Genomic DNA, 21,721 nt, shown 5'->3' with positions numbered 1-21,721 from the left:
CTACACTGTGTGATACAAAGTCCTCTTGTTACACAACAAGGACTATTTGGGCATTTCTTCTTACAAAGACATGATTTAAATGTTTTGTGAGTCTTTGCAAACCAGACTTTTACTTCATTTAGGGATCTAGCAGAGTTTTTAGCAGGTAAGAGACACTCAACAAGTGACAGGTGGATGCAAGAGTAGAGTACACTGCACGTTTGAATTGTACTATCTTGGAATGGTATTATCTCCCATAACTCTTATGGCTCTTATCCCGGGCGTACACCATTGCCCATTTACTTTTACATGCGTTAAGCATGATGCCCAACTGAAGAACTGTTGAATGAATGAGCAAATGATTGAATGATTGAAGGAATAAATAAAATCCAGGCTTTGATTCCCACCTCCTCCATGATACATTTTCTGACTGTTGCAGTCCTCAGAGATTACTTCCTACTCTGTATCATTCATTTAGGGTATTCATTCTTTCATAGGCTACCATAAATGGTTGGCTGTAGTCTATGTCTGTGTTTCATCCACTCAACCAGGTTTTTTTTTTTGAGATGGAGTCTTGCTCTATCACCCAGGCTGGAGTGCAGTGGTACGATGTCAGCTCATTGCAACCTCCACCTCCCAGGTTCAAGCAATCCTCCCACCTCAGCCTCCCAAGTAGCTGGGGATTATAGGCATCTGCCACCACACCCAGCTAATTTTTGTAATTTCTAAGTAGAGACGGGGTTTCACCATATTGGCCAGGCTGGTCTTGAATGTCTGACCTCAATTAATCCACCTACATTAGCTTCCTAAAGTGCTGGGATTACAGGCATGAGCCACCACGCCCAGCCCACTCAGCCAGATTTTAAAAGGCTGGGACTATGTCTTACACACTTACATCTATTCATTCTGCCTGGTACGGTGTCTTGTAATAGCATGCTCAATATGTGTTAGTTGTCAATAATGAAATTCTGTGAGGACAGTAATGAACTTCCAAGCTGTTGTTCCATTTTGCTTTGACCTTTCTGGTAGAAGTTCTTGAATCTGAAGTAGTGTCAATAGCAATTTACATGACTATAACACATACAAATTTTAGCTTTGATTACGCTAAACTAAATGTATTCCACAGTGAACACGTTATGCTTTTTCTATGAGAAAGAAATTAAAAGTATCTTTTTATCATATTTACTGTAGTGGATGAACAAGGATGCAAGGCGGTGTGTAATAAGGAAAAAAGCACTGCGCCAGGAGGCAGAGTTGTTTCCAGGTGTGTAGATTGGTGGTCATTTTGTGTCTCTGTCACCTGTGAAATGAGAAAGGCCATGGTAGAGTATAGCATGGGAAGTTTGTTGATATGCAGTATTGGGGGAAAGCCCACGGCATAATGACAAACAGAGTGATTGGAGCCCCTTGGAACACTGGAAGTCAAGGAGCCCTCTTTGGAGCCAGGCCAATCTTACTATACCTAGTTTTGGGACTTAGGTGAGACATAATGTTACCTTACCACCTGCAGTGAACGCTGATGGAGCTGCTTTGCTCCACATTTACTTTCTTCTGAAAACCGTTCTCCCCTTCCCTATCCACAATGGCGTAGCAGGAGCAGCTGTGATACCATGTGACCCAGTCCTCTGGCCAGTGAGTACCTTCTCAGAATTTATTGGACTGGGCATGAAGAGACAGAGCTGAGTCTCTCTTCCCTTGACACGTCTGAAGAAGCTGCAAGGAATCATGCTTAGGAGTTGTCAGCAGTTAGGTTTCCTGCCATGGAACAGGTCAGTCTAAAGGGAGGCAGGTAAACAAGCAGGTAACTTGAGAGCAGCAAGAGAGGCAAGATACCCTGAGAGCTTGTTGGTATCTGAACTCATGTTTCCAGTTATTCTGAGATCCAGTCTCATTCCTGTCCTCAGTTCTGTGAGGAGCCCCAGGACTTTAATAACAAATTCATCTTTTGCTTAGTCATTGTGCTGGATTACACCATGGCAGGTGGGTTAAGCTGGGAATTACATTTCATGCATAATTCTGGGTTAGAGTTGGCCATAGAGGAAGATGCACAAGATTTGGAAGGTGGAAAAGAAGCAAAGACCATTATTCTTGGAAGGTCGTCATCGTCAGATAGATAGACACAGAGGTGTCTGGGTCCCCGCTTATTCTTCCTCTCCTCCACACTGTCCAGCTTGGCTTCCTGACTGCCAGCACAACTCACCAAAAGCAGACTCACTCCCTTCTACCCCTTACCCGGGTGCTTGGCTGCAAACCCATAGGGGTGGTAGCTACACAAAGGGAACATCTTCCCATAGACCTCTCTGAGAGCTCCTGCTTTGCAGTCTCACTGAAGTGGCTGGGTATATTTGGTGTCTCAGATTTCCCTGCAAGCTCCAGCTTACCTACTCATGCCAGTGCTTTCAGAGGATTCATTTATGACTGTTTCTTAAATTCTCTGACTTTCACTTTCTCAGCTGCTCTCACATTTGTGTGAGATCTAATTCCTATAATAAATCTTTTATTCCCATAATACTCTAGTGGCTCTGCTTCTCTGATTTTACCCTAACTGCTATAGCTAGTTTGTGTTTCTTTCAAAAGCCGAAATGATAGCAACCATCTTTTCCTAGATATTTTGCATTCTTAAACAAAAGGACACAAAATAAAGGGAAATATCAAGACAATACTTTGAGAAAATATGTAATAATAATAATGATAATCTTTTTGAGACGGGGGTTGCTATGTTTCTCAGGCTGGCCTTGAACTTCTGGGCTCATGAGATCCTCCCACCTCAGCCTCCAAAGTAGCTGGGACTACAGGTGCATGCCACTGCACTTGGCTTTATGCAATGTTTTTAAAGGAGACAAATTTTAGATTTTCTTGCAACTTTTTTTTTTTTTTTTTTTTTTTTTTTTTTTTTTGAGATAGAGTCTCACTCTGTCTCCCAGGCTGGAGTGCAGTGGTGCAATCTTGGCTCACTGCAACCTCCGCCTCCTGGGTTCAAGCAATTCTCTGCCTCAACCTCCCGAGTAGCTGGGATTACAGGTGCCCGCCACCATGCCCGGCTAATTTTTGTATTTTTAGTAGAGACGGGGTTTCACCATCTTGGCCAGGCTGGTCTTGAACTCCTGACTTCGTGATCCACCCACCCTGGCCTCCCAAAGTGCTGGGATTACAGACATGAGCCACTGCGCCCGGCCAACATTCTTTATATATATAAAGGACAGACAGATGATAACTCATGGTGATTTTATTAAAATTGCCTATTATGGCCTGAAATTCTTGAACCCAATTGAGAAAGATAGGTGTGACTTCTGCCTTTCCCAGGCAGGTAGAAAATGACACTTTAAGGAAGGTACATTATGAGAACATCAAGCCTTGGGATAAGGAGGATGCACCTTAAACTTGGATTAGTGACCATGACCTCAACTTTATCACTATAGATTGAGCCAGAGGAGCAGAATCGCCAGGAAATGTGTGCATGTGCATGCACGTGTGCACACACACACACACACTCACACTCACACTGTTTTTTATTTTATTTTATTTTAACAGATATTTAACCTGATGTGATTGGAATAGCTGGTTCAATAGTCTCTTCAAAGGCTTTTGTCTTTGTGTCTGAGGATGGAGCTCCAAGTCCAATCTTCCTAAGGCTTTGATACCTTCCTCTGCACTATTCCAGGAAAGTTCTTCAGACCAAGGTATACTAACTTTCTTAAACACACTTGGAAGAGCTGCTTCTCTTGACAAAGAAGGCTCAATCAAATTTAGAGGTTCAGGTCCCCAACTTCATTGGAATCTGCCAATATGTCTCCATTCCAATTTTCTAAGAGCCTACTCATTTTGGGCATGTGGAAATATCCCTTCTGAGGTGAGGGATAAGTTGTTGCATCTGTCCTCTATAAGTTTTCTATTGCTAAGTCACAAATTACCAGAAACTTAATGGATTAAAATAACCCATATTTATTATCTAACAGTTTCTGTAGGTCAGATGTTGGGGCATGGCATGGCTGGCTTCTCTGCTCAGGTATTTACTAGGATGCAATAAAGATATTAGCTGGGACTGTGATTGTCATCTGGGCTTCGCCATTTGTTGCTTTCCTTTTCTGGAAGCTGTTTTGGAGATCTTCCTTTGTTAGTGGCCTCACACAGGAGGGTGTGCAACTAGAGCAACATTTTACAAGTTATTCAAGGTAACTGCAAAGAAACTAGGCATGGAAGGCAGAGAGAGGGGAGGAGTAACACACTTGGGGTGGTCAAGGAAGGAAGAACTTCAGTAATGTGATTTTTAAGATTGAGCTGTTGGCACATGCAGAACACATTTTGATAACAAGCTAGTAAAGCTAGCTACTTAAACTTTTTTGGTAGCAAGTGATCAAAGTTTTATTTTATTTTCTTTAAGAAAAAAATTTGTTGACATAGTTGGAAAGTTCAGAAGCTCAGCTAACTTCAGATGTGGCTGGGTCTAGGGGTTCGTAGTGTGATTGGATACGCTTGTTTTCTCAGATTTCCCTGACACCCACGACAAATTGGGGGTTGTCAGCAGTTAGGTTTCCTGCAGTGGAACAGACTGGTCTACAGAGAGGCAGGCCTGAGAGAATTTCTCTTCTCCAGGTTTAGCCAGGCCCTTTCCTAGTCTGCATCTCATCCTTTAATCTTTCAGTGTTAATTTTGAATTCCTGCGTCCTAATATGGACTTTAATTGTAGCAGAAAGAAGTGCTGCCTGTTATTTCTCTAGAATAATTTCATGGATAGTGATTGGCTTGGCTCCAGCCACATTCCTTTTTCTGAATCACTGTGCTATGCACATGGCATGGGGTGAACAAATTGGCCAGGTCCGGGCTATGTGCCCTTTTTTGTAGCTGGACTAAGGGTGGGAGGACATTGATGGGGGCAAGGTGGAATGGGTCCAACCGCACCTGTGCTGCATGGAATGCAATCTCTACAAGAAATACAAATGGTGTTTCCAGGTGCAGGGGGAGGGGATGTTGAGCAGGCAGAAACAGCAGATATCTTCTACACTCAATAACCATTGGCTTTGGTTCTATAAGGTCATGGAGAGGGCTGGGGAGAGAGGAGAAGAGATAGCGCCTCACCCAAAGGTTTGAGTTACTCTTGTCCACCAAGGGGGAACATATCCATAATTCCATATCATTCAGAAAAAATCTTCCCAATGTATAATTTTTAGAGAAATTATGGTATCTTAAGAGTTATTTTAGTCAGTTTCTTATGTACAACTTTCCAGTTTCTTGTTAATGTTTCCATTTTCCCCATTATCCAAGCACAGTAAAGGAGCTTTCTTTATTCTTTCTCCTCTCTGACCCATCAGATTTGACAACTCCTGCTTTGTAATGTAGTTTACACCTTCCTGGTCATTATTCTGGGTGAGATCTTTATTACCACAGACACAGCCTGTCAGGAGTCTACTAACTAGTCTCTTCACTTCAAGTAATCCTGCCCTGTACTGCCAGATGAATCTGATAAAATCTTATTTTGATTATGTCAATTTTCTACTTTCACAGCCTGCATTTGCTCCATATATGTATTCAGATGAACTCCGTACTTTTTACCTGGTGTCTTAATCAATTTTCTTATGTTTACAACAGAATAACTGAAACTGAGTAATTTATGAAGAAAAAGAATTTATTTCTTACAGTTATAGAAGCTCAGGAGTTCAGGGTCAGGGGACTACATCTGTTAAGGGCCTTCTTGCTAATGAAGACTCTCTGCAGTCTCAAGGTGGTGCAGGGCATCACTTGGCAAGGGGATGAATGTGCTAGCTCAGGTCTTTCTCTTCTTATAAAGTCAGGAGTCCGCTCTCGTGATAACCCATTAATCCATTAACCCCTTAATCCATGAATGGATTAATTCCTTCCTAAGGATGGAGCCCTCATGATGTAATCACCTCCCACAGGCCCCACCTCTCAATCCTGCCACATTGGATTACATTTCAATATGAGTTTTGGAGGGGACACATATTCAAACAATGCCCTTGGCGTCCCCAGGCCTCTATAATATGGCCTGGTCCCCTCTATCCTGTGCTCAGGCCATCTTTCTGCTTACAGTCACAGCAAACATGCCCAGTGCTGCTTCTGCACGGTGCCCATTCATCCTTCTCACTCACAACTCTCTCCCCTCCCTGAGTCTCCCATTTGAATCTAATCCATTCACTATGGCTCAGCCTAAGTCCAGCCGCCCGCGAGAAGATTTCTGTAATATTCCCAGTTGACCCTTGTTTCTCTTCTGAACCCCATAGGACTTCTTCTCTGAACTGCCTGTCACACATTTCCCTTACTCTCTTGTGTCACTAGTTATTTTTCATGTATAACTGTTGTGTGTTCTCAACTCTCTTTTCAGTACTTCAAGAGAGTCGTGTCCTAAAGCCTGTTGTATTATTGTCTGTGGTTCACAGGGAGGTGGTGTGTTGCAGGAGGATGGCACTTCTTTTTTTTTCTTGAGACAGAGTCTCACTCTGTCACCCAGGCTGGAGTTCAGTGGTTTGATCACAGCTCACTGAAGCCTTGAACTCCTGGGCTCAAGCAATCCTGCCTCCTGAATAGCTGGGACTACAGGCACGTCACCACACCCAGCTAATTTTTGTATTTTTTGTAGGGATGGGATTTTGCCATGTTGCCTAGGCTGGTCTCAAACTCCCAAGCTCGAGCAATCTGCCTGCTTTGGCCTCCCAAAGTGTTGAAACTTCAGGTGTGACGCACTGCTCCCCGTCCAAAGATGGCATTTCTATTACTGTGTGACTTTGGAAAACCCTCTGAGCATGAATTTCCCCACTTGCAGTTTGAGCATAATGATAACTACCAGGCAGGACAGTGGAAAGGGTTAGCCAAGATGCATGTAAATGGAGACTCCCAGGGGCTGGTATGTGATAGGAGCACAATGCTTGGTAGCCAGAGGCAGTGCTGAGTAAGGGCTGAATAAGAGGGCCCATCACTATCCATCTTGGTGCCTTCAGCATCTGGCATGCTCCCTGAACCTCTCATCTGCAACTGAGGATTTAATTCAATCAGCATTTTGTTTTAGTTTGAGTTCCCTCAGAAGCAGACCATGAGACAAGAATGTAAATGTGAAGGTTTATTTGGGAGGTGACTCTAAGAATCATAGAAAGGGGAGTGGGGAGGTGAGGTAGGGAAGGAAAGGAAACCAACACAGGGTACATTAATGGGTAGGTTACCACTGAGCGCAACTGGGCTCCAACCTACTGGGACCATCTGAAAGACTTTGTAGAACATGCTCAAAATCATCACCAGAGAGACAGGAAGTGAGTGCCTTTACCACCAAACTCCATCCGCTGTGGCTGCTCACAGGGGTGCTGACAGCCCTATCCTTCTGGACTTTTCCTCCTGATTGTTGAGTTCCTGCAGCAGAGAGAGCTCCTGGGCAGAAAAATTCAGGAAAGAGTTGCCAAATTCAGCCAGCAAAAACACAGAATGCCCAGTTAAATTTGAAATCCAGGTTAACAACAAATACTTAAAAAAATGTGTGTGTCCCATATTATAGATATTTAAAAATCGTTTTCATGGGATATACTTAGAGTAAAAAATTGTTTATCTGAAATTGAAATTGAACTGAACATTCTGTATTCTACCTGGCAGCCCTAATTGAGGGGCTTGCTTGGGGGATAAGGGTGGAGTAAAGTGTCTACTTTTATTGAGTATTTATCATGGGTCTAGAGTGGGATTTCTTGTGGGAATGCAGAATTAATGAATAAGTCTCCAGACCCTGCCCTGCCCCTTGAAGTTGTAATTAGATTTGAATGAAAGATGTGTGTAGAACTGCTTTGAAAATGATAAATGCTGCACAAACAAATTACACTGAATTATTCACTTTTAAAACTTACTTTTTAAAACATCAATAGTGTGTCTAGCATAGTAGCTGCTCAATTAATATTTGTCATGTCAAAATGAATTATTATTACTTTTTATTCTTTTATTTCTATTATATTTCAATAGTTTTGGGGGAACAGGTAGTGTTTGGTTGCATGGAAAATTTTTTAAGTGGTTATTTCTGAGGTTTTGGTTCACCTGTCACCTGAGCAATGTACACTGTACCCCATGTGTACGCTTTTATCCATTGGCTCCCTCCCAACCTTCCCCCTGAGTCTCCAAAGTCCATTATATCATTCTCATGCCTTTGTGTCCTCATTGCTTAGTTTTCCATTCCTGTTTGTTTTTCCATTCCTGAGTTACTTCATTTAGAATAATGGTCTCCAACTCCATCCAGGTTGCTGTGAATGCCATTATTTTTTTCCTTTCTGAGGCTGGGTAGTATTCCATAATATATGTATATCCCACATTTTCCTTACCCACTTGTTGCCTGATGGACATTTAGGCTGGTTTCATATTTTTGCAATTGTGAACTGTGCTGTTAGAGACGTGTGTGCAAGTGTCTTTTTCTTATATTGACTTCTTTTCCTCTGGGTAGAAACCCAATAGTGGGATTGCTGGATCAAATGGTAGTTCTACTTTTAGTTCTTTAAGGAATCTCCACACTGTTTTCCATAGTGGTTGGACTAGTTTACATTCCCACCACTAGTGTAAAAGTGCACTCTTTTCACCACATCCACACCAACATCTGTTCTTTTTTGATTTTTTAATTATGGCCAATCTTCAGGAGTAAGGTGGTATTCCATTGTTGTTTTGATTTGCATTTCCCTGATAATTAGCGATATTGAACTTTTTTTTCACGTGTTTGTTGGCCATTTGTATATCTTTCTTTGAGAATTGTCTGTTCATGTCCTTAGCCCACTTTTTGATAGGATTATTTGTTTTTTTTTTCCTTGCTGATTTGTTTGAGTTCCTTATAGATTCTGGATATTAGTCCTTTGTGAGATGCATACAAACTGAATTATTATTATGGGCAAATAATACTATTATTTGTTGATTACTGTCATGAGACTCAGGCAAGGTTGTTTTAACACCTCCCGGGATCCTAGATCTATGCTTATTTTTGGAGTCTTGCTTCATATTATTCATATTAAAGTGAATATTCACATTATTCATAATATTCATATGAAAGTTAATATCTCACACTAATCAAGGGAAACATATATATATTGCTTAAGCATTTTTTGACAGCATTTATGAATTTTAAAATTGTTTAGCTGTGTGTGACTCATTTAAGTTTAGCTTTGATTTCTTAATTCAGGAGAGTAAGAAGATCCATGAACTTGGATGAAAAAAAATCTGTTTTCATTAACTTCAAACTGAAATTTGTAATTTTATTTATTTAAGAATATAGGCCATACATCACATTAATATTAACAATATCTCTCTCACCAATAGAAACGATAGATATATTCATGTCACATTACAGGGATTTTGGATATCCCAAAACATAATTTATACTCATTGCTACTTTGAATATATAGTTGTTATGTTGTTATTAAATCTTGTTATTAAATGCATTAACAAATAAGCATATATTTACAAATTAGTATTTTAAAGTTTCTTTTTTTTTTTTTGAGATGAGTCTTGCTCTGTTACCCGGGCTGGACTGCAGTGGTGCAATCTCAGCTCACCACAACCCCTGCCTCCTGGGCTCAAGAGATTCTCCTGCCTCAGCCTCCCAAGTAGCTGGGATCACAGGTGTGTGCCACCACGCCCAGCTAATTTTGTGTGTGTGTGTGTGTGTGTGTGTGTGTGTGTGTGTGTATGTTTAGTAGAGATGGGGTTTCACCACGTTGGCCAGGCTGGTCTGGAATTCCTGACCTCGGGTGATCCACTCGCCTCAGCCTTCCAGAGTGCTGGGATTACGGGCGTGAGCCACTGCACCCAGCTGAGTTTTTAAGTTTTTTGAAAATTTCATTTTAAAATTCTTTTTGGGGTATTTTAAAAGATTTTTTTTAAAAGGTTCCAGGAGCTTCATTAGGCTTCCAAAGGGATCTATGGCACAAAAGGGGAAAAGATCCCCTACTGGAGCCTTGTGGGTAAAACAGCCTGGGGCTCAGGCTCTGGGTGACTCTCTCCTGGTATTTTTTCTTTGTTCTTTTGTAGAAAATAGTGGGGACTTAGCAGGCTCAGGCGAGCGCAATTGCAGGCAGAAACAAGAGAAAGTTCAAAATACGTCTAAACTTTACTGGAAGATTTACTGGTTATCAAGTCAGAAGACTTTGGATCTAGTCCAGGCTTACCTTTAATATTCTCACAGTAGGTGCATTTGCTCATTAAATCAGCAAACCTTTACAAAGGGCCTATCACCAGTCTGACCCTATGCTTGGGCATTGGAGCAGGTAGGCCCAGGGTTCAGTTCATTCTGTCACTCACCAGCAGAGTGACCTTGAACAAGTTATGTCATATCCTGAAGCCTCAGTTTTCTAATCTGTCGAATGGAGATACTGATTCTGAATTTAATAGGGTGGTTGAGAGGATTAGATATGAAGATGGGTATAAAGTACAATAAACACATAGAAGATTATAGTTACTATGAATCACCATTTTGTCTATAGACTCTTGCATCAATGTGCTGCTAGTTGTGAAAGAAAAGCATGTAAAACAGTCTTCTCTTGTATCACTGATGAAATATTTTTCTTTTAAATGCTTTTGAAACATTGTTTAGAGAACTGTAAAAGTAATTAAAAAGGGAAATGTGAGTGAAAATTCATATTCCTGAAAATATATGAATGTTAAAAATTGTATCAGGTGATATAATGACTCATCAATAACCTTACTAGATTATTTATTCTTAAAAGGTATATTTGACCAGGTGCGGTGGCTCACGCCTGTAATCCTAGCTCTTTGGGAGGCCAACGTGAGCGGATAGCTTTGAGCTCAGAAGTTGGAGACCAGCCTGGGCAACATGGCGAAATCCCATCTCTACAAAAAAATATAAAAGAAAAAATAAAAAGGAAGTGGGTGTGGTGGCTTGTGCCTGTGGTCCCAGCTACTCGGGAGCTGAGGCTGGAGGATGACTTGAGCCAGAAAGCAGAGGTTGTGGTGTGAGCTAATATCACGCCACTGCGCTCCAGCCTGGGCAACAGAGCGAGACCCTAAGAAAAAAAAAAAGGTATATTTTAAAAACTTAAAAAAGTTCTATCTGTAATTATGATTCTAACAGAGCCATCCCACTGTTTTCTCTCCTGATACCATGTTTTCTAAAAGTCTAAACACAAGGCTTTCCTTCATTTTGGTTTTGAAATTTTGACCATTTATTCATAAACCATGCTAAAAACAGCAACTGCCACCAGGTCGCGCTGTAGTTCCACAATGAAAACAGGCTGGGGTCTAAGGAATTCTCGAAGGTCTTAGTTGTCACATCATTTCTGCTTTTTTGAAGCAAAGAGAGGTGGAAACAAATATTTTAAAGGAAAAAGAAAAGATTTGCTGAAAATAAATAATTTCAAATTCACTATAATTTAAACGTTGATATTCAGCGAAAAAGATTTTATCTGAGAATGTTGCTATTGCTACTTTTAGAAAAAATTGCTTTCAACTCAGTCCTGTTATTTTCCAGATGGAAAAATATAAAACAAATAAATAAAAACCTTGCTGAAAGTTTTCTTTCCTATATTCTCTAGTAGTTGATGGATAATACTATTTTTTTTAAAATCCCAAGATAAGGTATATTTTATTTAAAAATTGTAGTGATAGCTTTGATATAAACCAGGCTTTAGAAAATACATAAACACTTCAACTTAAAAACAGTTGTTTTTTTTTTGAAAAAGCCCTTTTTTCTTTTTTGGTCTTATTTTTCCCAAATGTCAATATTTATGAGTCAGGGGTTGTGGGAAATGTTACCTAGAGCTACAAGAGCCAGAGATTGCCCTCTCGTATCCCTGGGGAATTGAGCATGAGTGCCAGAGGGCAATGTTTGGCTGGAAGGACCCAAACCTTTCCTTCTTTGCACCCCACAGTATGCCCTTTGAAGTGAAAGACATTTCTGTACTCAGCTCTACTTCATAGGAAGTCAACTCAAGATGAGCAATGCACACACATTGCTGTATACCCTTTTAGTATAAAAACAGAGGCAGACTAACAGAAAACCGAAAAAGCCAGAATTAATGCAGGCCATTTGGAGTTTTGGAAACCCTTCTGATAACTTAAGTCACAAATCTAAATTTCTGGATGAGACTATTTTTTGATCATGTCACTTTCAGAACATCAGTCACTTGAAGTTTAACCCCTTTTAGGATTTGGGTGGTATTAACAGTTTTGTCAATGGCAAAGACAGAAGGCCATGAGAATGAAATCCTCACAGAAATAAGGTAAAAATCACTAAATATCAGTAAGTTATGAAGCTTACATTTGTTTTGAAAGTGAACTGTTACACATCAGCATAATGAACAAAATGCATTATTTAATCCAAGTGTTTTAGTTTGCTTCCTTACAAATTGTCAGTTATTAGGGACTGAACAAGAAAATAAAAGCTGAAAATGAACAAGATTTACTGAGCAGAATATGGGGGAACTGGGAGATATACTGGCAAATTGGAGCCACTAACAAGTTAAAAAAATCAGAAACACTTTTGAAAACCAGAAAGTCACCAGTGAAATATGTGTCTAAGGTCAAATGAGCTGTCCTGATGTTGATTCTCAATTTCCTCCTGCATTTAATCGAAGGAGCTTCTCTTTATTTTTTTTAAATTTAAATCTTTAACCCCCATAGATGGTTATGTCTCCTAGTATCTTTTAGCTGAGGATTATAACTTTTTCTTTGTTCTATGAACTTTAACAGTTCTTTATTTAACTTGATTTATTTTTAAATGTCCCACCCAAATACTTAACTGGTTCAAGCACTTAACTGGTTTCCAAAGACTTGTATAAATAACAAGATAAAAATTCATAGAACATTTTATTTTCCCACATTGGGAGATAATAGTCCTGTTTCATTTTTAGAAAAATATTGCAAAGAATTATTGAGGTTAATGAAAAATTAGGGGAAATGATAGCATCAGGTTAGTTGGGGAGAAAAAGATTCTCTCTGGGAAGAGACTTTCCTTTCATTTTCCAAACACGTGGGTGTGGCCTTTGGCTTTTTTCTCCACCCATGATCAGCTAATTCTAAATGCATTTTCTCCACTTGCCAATGGTATGCCAGCATTTCTGCTGTTTACATTCTGTAGCCTCTTTTTTTTTTTTTTTTTTCTGTATGTGGGGATTAAAATATTTAGCTCCGAGATGTTGAGAGCATTAAAATAGTAACATGTTCAGCCCTTGGCATACAATAGGTATCCAATGTGTGAAAATTTCCTTCCTCCTTTCTTCATTAACAGGAACACACACACACACAAAGCACAAGTTTACCCCTATTAAATACCTCTACGAGAATGTAATGCAAAACTTAAGTTAATTTGTACAGCACTTACCGTTCAGCATATACCATTCTCGCAACCAAGTTATAGATATGCTTAATGAAATTAGCATTGGAATCAAGACTCTGAAATTAAAAGTATAAATTCAGGTGGGTAGAGTTAGTATTTAAATATTTTGTATATTTAATTAATATTCATATGTATATTTGTTTATCACTACATTTATGTTTAATTTATTGTTTATCTTAATTTATGTATAGTATATATTCATATGTATATTTATGTTTATCAGTTGGGCATAGAACATACATTGATTTCCTGATTATATGCCCCTGAGAATGTTTTAAGTCTGTTTTGGAATAGGTCACTAAGGCATAGTTCTATGAAGGTATTTCAGGTTTTACACTTCTATTCACTCCAAAAATGAATTGTTAAATAAAATTTGATACTGTAGGAAGCTGAAAATAGTCAACTTCCCTTAGCTAGCCACCAATAACATAGAGTTTTTGTGAAAATCAAGCAAGGCGAGGGTGGCCTGTGTTTCTCTAAGAAATACATCTATATAAATGAATGTCATCCTTTTCAGAGAAGTTGCTTTGGGAGTCTAGACACTTCTTTCAACTGTACTGCTATTGCACTAAACGTTTTAGGAACTGTTTTTGGAATTACCTTTAGAACTAGTTAAGGAATCAAACAAAGTAAAAGCTCGTCTCATTATATTGTAGGCTACAGCACATCTATCCAGTCAGTTACCATCTGCCTTATTAAATGGCTTGGTTGTTTCCAAAAATGAAACTTATCCTGATGAAAAAAAATTTTTTTTTAAAACTACCGAGACATTCAAAGCAATTCCCTCAGTGTGTGAAGGAAGGAAGTTCCTAACTGGAGTTCCAAAACTGTTTTGAAAATCGTTGGAATGTTGCTGCCTACTTTGATGGGGACATCATTCATTTGCATAGATAAATTCAAGTACATTTGTTCAAACCCAGTGTCACTGTCTTATGGTCATGTCTTTTGATGGTAACTATTTATAAAGTGAAATAGGGATCCTTTTGAGCTGAGATAACTCATCAAAAGACAAATGCTATTATTTAAAAAAGAATCATTGTGAATTTTTAACTAGAGTCTGCTGTGTTCAGTTACAGGCTCCAGAAACTTCTGAAAACAAAAGGAGAAAAATACAAAGGCCTTTGTGCGCAGATCAGGCCTGTGATGTTCCTTTTATCCTCACATGGATTTGTTTAGCGAGTTAATGCAGTGCTTGTGTATGTGATTAAATTTAAGCCAGTCATCATGGAATACAATTATGAAGGCTGCGGGGTCCATATTTTGAAACAGAAGCAGGAAAACAACATGAACTTGTTAGAGGATGAATCCAGACTTTGATCTTAGCAAATACATAAACAGTAACAAGATAGAAATAAAAGGTAAAAATATTTGTAATATATTTATGTTATTAATAAAAAGGGAGATTGGTGAAAAAGGCAGAGCCAAAAAGAAAAAAGAAAGCCTCTGCTTAGGTACTTCGTTAAACCACATAAAAACTGTGAGAGTCCTGAGCAAATGAAATCTGTGACAGAGACTGAAACCCTTGAACCGGGCCTCCAAGGGCTTCATGGTTTTATAGAGGCTGTTACAGACCTGGAGCTTTTCTGGCATCCCAGTCTCAGACCCTCCAGACTCAGGGGCTGCCAAACTGCTAATTTCCCACAAAACTTCAGTAGACTTGTAGTCTCTGACCATCCATCCATGTGCTACATTCCCAGTAAAGCTATGCATCCTTTCAGATTACCCATATTGTGGAAACCAGTATCTGAACAAACCTGGGACCCTTTTGCAAAACTCGGTAGCTGTGCTGTGCAAACCACGATTGCACTATTTCCCATTTGATTAGACATTTTCATCTGGAAATGATTTTTGGAATTAACGTGGTGTCTATTTCTTTTTTTTTCCAACAAAGCTTTCTCTCTTTTAAAATAAACCCCATGAATAATTTACTCTGCTGCCAGAGATGTGCTTGCTTTTATTTTTATTAAGGCCTGAAGTGTCTGGTATCAGCATCCTTGTGCCCCTCTGGGCTATATGACCTTATGACCTGCATGGTCCTGCCAGGTCACTTTCAGGGAAGGAAGGACTCCTGATGGGGTGGAATGAGCCTCCTGATGTGTCCACACCTTCTCCATCCTGGCCCAATGCCAGCCTGTGTTCAGGCTGCCTCAGATCTCCACAGAAAGAGTTAATGATACACAGCAGAATGTCTGGGCAGATGAATAACAGATGAGTTTCCCAAATCTTGGTAAAACAATGATGTAGAAAGTTGGTGAGGTTTTAGAGATAACCCCCAAAGGTTTATATCACAAAATACATTATTCTTTCCATTTTTCACCTTCCCTAGCTAAGGAGGCTAAAATTCTTCACTAAGTGAAGGAAGTCAGACACAAAACGTCACATATTTATGTGAACTCTCCAAAATAGGCAAATCTATAGAGACAAAAAGCAGATTCATGGTTGCCAGGGGCTGAGGGGAAGGAAAAGGGAGAGTGACTGCTTACAGGGTTTCCTTTGGGGTGATAAAAAACGTTCTGTAACTAGATAATGGTGATGTTTGTAGAATATTGTGAAGGTAATTAACAGTTATTAAAATGGTAAGTTTATGTTATATGTATTTTACCACAACTTTTTTCTTCCTTAGGTAAAGCACAGGTGAAATACAAATAGGAAAATTTGCATTTTACAGAAAGTAATTGTTAAGTCATTTGCACTCATCAATATCTTAGTAGTAATTTTTAGGGCAATTAAGGGGTCTCCTAGTTAGTCCCTGATTATTGGGCAAAACAAAAAAATTGGTTATTGGTGAAAATGGATGAATGAGCAAAGCCAGTGTAGCGCATGTGAGGAAAGGACAAGAAGGCAGGCTGGGGTAGACTGACCTAGTGTAATGGTGAATTTTATGTGTTAACTTGACTGGGCCACGGGGTGCCCAGTGCCTAGATATTTTGTTAAACATTACTTCTGAGTGTGTCTATGAGGATGTTTCTGGATCAAATGTTTTTTAACTGTTGTTCAAAGACATTGGTCTTCTGCTGTTGATCAGACTGGAACTTACGCTATTGTCTCTCCTGGTTCTCAGGCCTTTGAACTTGGATGGAACTATACTATCAGTTCTCCTGGGTCTCCAACTTGCTGACTGCAGATCTTGGGACTTCTTAGCCTTCATAATTTCATGAGTCAATTCCTTATAATAAATATCTTTATATTTTTATCTATCTGTATCTATGCATGCATTTCTAACTAAGGATATATGTATTTCTATCTATCGCCTATTGGCTTTGTTTCTCTGGAGAACCCAAACTAACACAGGTTTTGGTACCAAGAAGTGAAGTGCGGCTGTAAAAGATATCTAAAAATGTGGAAATGGCTTTGGAGCTGAGTAATGGGCAGAGGCTGAAAGAGTTTTCAGGTGCATGCTTGAAATATGAATATAAAAAGAGATTTCGATGAGTTCTTAGATGGAAATGATGTTATTGGAAACTGGAAGGAAGGAAATTCTTGTTATAAAGTGGCAAAGAACTTGGCTGAATGGTGTTCAGGTGTTTTGTGGAAAGTAGAACTTGTGAGCAATGAAATTGCATATTTAGCAGAGGAAATTCCTAAGCACAGTGTTGAAGTAGCATCTTCATTCCTCCTGAGTGCTTATAGAAAAATGTGTGGGCTAGGCACAGTGGCTCACACCTGTAATTCCAACACTTTGGGAGGCACAGGCAGGTGGGTCACTTGAGGTCAGGAGTTCAAGACCAATCTGACCAACATGGCAAAATCCTGTCTCTACTAAAAATATGAAAATTAGCCAGGTGTGGTGGTGCATGCTTGTAATCCTAGCTACTTGGGAAGCTGAGGCAGCAGAATCACTTGAACCCAGGAGGTGGAGGTTACAGTGAGCTGAGATCATGCCACTGCACTCCAGCCTGGGCTACAGAGTGAGACTCTGTCAAATGTGAGAGGAGAAAGATGAATGAAGAAGAAATTGTTAAACAAAAACGAACCAGAGCTTTAAGGTTTGGAAAACAATCAGCCTATTCATATTGCAGAAAACTGAGAAAGCATGTTCTAAAGAGTATGCCAAGGGTATGGCTGGATTATGGTTTGAGAAAGAGTTTATGGGATGATATGAGCAGAAACACTGCCAGTTTGAACTGAAGAGGGTGGAGATGGAACAAAATGAAGGAAGGCTGTCAGAATTCTTGGATTCTGTGAAACAGGACTGTAAAGTTATTTGGCTGTGAATGCATGCTATTCTTCAAGGAAAAGGAAGAATGACTTCAAATGTGACTCAGAGATCATTAGGGCTGTCACTCCCACAACAGACCCAGGGGATAAGGCTATCTCCTCTTTGATTTCAAAGAGTGTGGCCACCCCTCTTGTTTTAGAAGGTGAGAAAAGCCCTACTCAGTGTCTTAGGAGTGGGCCCACAAAGTGTCACCTTGGGGGCAGGGTCACTCAGAGTCTCAGGTGCATTACTTTTTTTTTTTTTTGAGACAGGGTTTGGTTCTGTGGTTCTGTCACCTAGGCTGGTGTGCAATCTTGGCTCACTGCACCTCTGTCTCCTGGGCTTAAGCCATCCTCCCATCTCAGCCTCTAGAGTAGCTGGGACTGCAGGTGTGCACCACCATGCCTGGCTACTTTTTGTTTTTATTTTGTTTTGTTCTTTGTAGAGATGGGGTTTCACCATGCTGCCTAGATTGGTCTTGAACTCCTGGGCCCAAATGATCTGCCTGCCTCAGCCTCCCAAAGCGCTAGGATTACAGACTGGAGTCACTGTGCCTGGCCTTGGGTGCATTACTTCTTCAGTGGGTCCTGAAGGTGGGAGTGCTACCCTACTGGGCACAGAAGGCAGAGCATGGGACCAAAGAGAATTATTCTTGAGCCCTAAAATTTGATGGAATTCACCTTGCTAGGTTTTAGATTTTCTTGGGACATGTCTTCCATCTTCTGGCTTCTCCCTTTTGGAAGGAAAATATCTATCCTATGCCTGTCCCACCATTGTATTTAGGAAGAAAATAGCTTGTGTGGTGAAACTAAATACCATTTAAGTCAGATATGTCAGATATGGGTGAGACCTTATCTTTGGACTTTAGACTTGATGCTGGAATGAGTTAAGGCTTTTGGGGCAATTAGGGTAGAATGAATGTATTTTACACACTAGAAGGATATAAATTTTTGTGGTCCATGGCAGAATGTTATGAAATGAATGTTTGTGTCCCCTCAGAATTCATTTGTTGAAGCCTTACCTGCCAATGTGATAGTATTTGAAGATAGGGACTTTAGGAGGCAATTAGGGTTAGAGTAGGTCATGAAGGTAGGGCCCTATTAAGAAGAAGACTTTTTTTTATTATTCCACTTGAGCACAAAGGAAAGACCATATAAGGGCACAGTGAGATGGTGGCCATTTGCAACCCAAGGACAGAGACCCCCTCACCAGACACCAACTTTACTTGTCCCTCGATCTTGGACTTTCTAGCCTCCAGAACTGTGAGAAATAAATTCCTATTGTTTACATTACCCAACATATGATGTTTTATTATGGCAGCCTGAGCTGACTAAGACACCTGGTGCATCTCAGTGGGGAAGGACAGAATAAAATGAAAGTGTGCATGAGCTGGGAGAGGGCCAAAGGCAAACCTGCTGCCTTGTTCAGGCCCTGTCCTGCTTTGGACCAAGAGATCTCAGATTGGGGCAAACATGTGGGTTTATCAGAATGGCAATCCCTCCTGTAAGGTTCCACTCATCAGAAGTTCACCAGGCATGGGGAGGCATGCCCTGCAGAGAGCCCAGTAATAGCCATCTACCAAGGTGACTAAGACATCACCTGTCCATAAGTACCACAAGAGGCCAAAACTGATCAAAGTAAATACAAATTTGAAATTCTTTGATGGGGAATGATCATGTTCTAAAACCCAAATTCTTGAGTTAATAATACACTGTGAAATATTTAAAGGTTATTGCAATTATGCATGTTTATTTCTAATGATGATTGCTCAATGACTTCTAGATGCTGGGTGGAACTGGAATATGGGGAAGAAAAGATTCTCACTCCCACGTATTTTCCCGGAGAAAGACAAATAAAAGGTCCCAACCACACATTCATTTTCTATAATTGTACTTTTCAGCAATTAGGGTCAAATGACTTCTTAGTATTTGTCTGCTATTAGTTTAAATGGGTAGTTCAAAGGAGAAATAGTCACATCTCAATGTTTTGTTAAATTATAAAGCAGCAGATTGGACAGAAGCCTCCTTTTGTGAGCTCCCTGACAGTGCAGGGGTAGATTAGATTGGCCCTTGCAGTCTAGCTTTCTCTTATCTTTAAAGACTTGTCTCCTCCTAAGCGTTTGTCTTCCTCCTGTCCTCCATCCTACATAGTCCCTTTGCTGCTGCCACATTGAACTACTTAATCCCCATTCCCAGAACCCTGGGGCCCTTTGAAGAGTCCATGCTTTGCACATGCATTGCTTTGGCCTGGAAGTTCCTCTTGCCTTCTTCGTGTGACACAATTCCTACAACCTCCTAACACCCCAAGGCATTTTATGAGCTGTAAGAAACCTTAGAAATCACATCACACTGACCAACAATGTGGGTAACAACTCTTGGAAGAATCTAAGTTGGCTTTTTTACTGAGTCTTTACTTTGGGTAGCAAAGTTATCTTCTGAACTCTTAACTAAACTAAGTAAACAAAAAATACATAAAAGCATTTTGTAACAGCAGATTCCCTAAGGGAGGTTGACTTTGCAGATGCTTGCTTTGTTGTGGGAAGCACAAGGAAATAAGAAAACACCCTGAGTCTTACCACACCAGCCTGAGTGGTCCTCTGTAGCCATTTGTGCTGCTATAACAAAATGCCACAGACTGGGTAATTCATAAACAATTGAGATTAATTTCTCACAGTTCTGGAGCTTGGGAAGTCAAGAACAAGGTACTGGCAACTGGTGTCTGGTGAGGGTCTTCTTGCTGTGTCCTCACACGGCAGAAGGTAGAAGGCAAAATGGGGCCTTTAGCCATATTTTAAGGCATTAATCTATTTACAGGGATGGAACTCTCATTATTTAATTACCTCCCCAAAAACCCCATCTCTCAATACTACCATGATGGGGGTTAAGTTTCAACATAAATTTTGAAGGAGGAACATTCAAACCATAGCATCCATGGAAAACAAAAAGTAAGCATGGTTGTGCCCTTCTGTGGAAGACTGAGGGTCTGAATGTGCTTCTGGCAAGAGAAATCATGGAGGAATAAAAAGAAAGCACATTACTTGTGCTATTATCTACCTCTGGGTTAAACTGAACAGTGAGATCAAAGTGGTTTGTTTGTTCTACTAGTTTGCTTATTACTAAAGCACTTGTTTATTTTGTTTTGAGGTAGTTTCTCTGGAGGGATTGAGGGCAAATCTGAGTGGAAATTACTTGTTTTTTCCATGTAATCCTATAATAAGTACAAGTTTTTTTTTTTTTTTTTTTTTTTTTTTGTAGCCTTTTGGTTCCCACAAAGAGGTCTGTATTTTGTGTGTGTGTGTGTGTGTGTGTGCGTGTGTGTGTGTATTGTGTGTGTTTTGGGAGGTGGGGAGACAGGAAGCTGAATACAGAGGGGCTAAATGTTGAGAAAGTAAGAGTAGGAAAATAGTCCATGGTGTGTTGGAAAGTGAAATAGAAGTAACACAAGAGTATCAGGAAAAAGGAAAGAGAAGCTCACAAGGGATAGTGTGGGGAAAGGACATAGGGTAGGCAACATAGTAAATCAGAAGGAAGCCGAGCTGAGTTGAATAGTGATGTGGTTTGGATCTGTGTCCCCACCCAAATCTCTTGTTGAATTGTAATCCACAATGTTGGAGGTGGGGCCTGGCGGGAGGTGATTGGATGATGGGGGCAAATTTCCCCTTTGGTGCTGCTCTTGTGATAGTGAGTAAGTGCTCTTAGGAGCTGGTTGTTTTAAAGAATGTGTCACCTCCCCTGCCTTCCTCCTGTTCCGGCTGTGTAAGACATTTCCTGCTTCCCCTTTGCCTTCCACCATGATTGCAAGTTTCCTGAGGCCTCCCCAGAACCTGTATAGCCTGCAGAACTGTGAGCCAATTAAACCTCTTTTTTTTTTTTTTAATAAATTACTCAGTTTCAGGTGTTTCTTTTTATTTTCTTTCTTTCTTTCTTTTTTTTTTCTGAGATGGAGTTTTGTTCATATTGCCCAGGCTGGAGTGCAATGGCATGATCTCAGCTTACTGCAACCGCTGCCTCTCAGGTTCAAGCAATTCTCCTGCCTCAGCCTCTCCAGTAGCTGGGACTAGAGGCATGTGCCACCATGCCTGGTTAATTTTTGTATTCTTGGTAGAGATGGGGTTTTACCATGCTGGCCAGGCTGGTCTCGAACTCCTGACCTCAGGTGATGCACCTGCCTCGGCCTCCCAAAGTGCTGGGATTACAGGCATGAGCCACCACACCCAGCCTCAGATATTTCTT

The sequence above is a fragment of the Macaca mulatta genome, chromosome 5, assembly GCF_049350105.2.
Source record: "Macaca mulatta isolate MMU2019108-1 chromosome 5, T2T-MMU8v2.0, whole genome shotgun sequence".
Lineage (NCBI taxonomy): Eukaryota > Metazoa > Chordata > Mammalia > Primates > Cercopithecidae > Macaca > Macaca mulatta.
The sequence above is the reverse complement of the archived record's forward strand: the minus strand, read 5'-3'. Positions refer to the sequence as shown.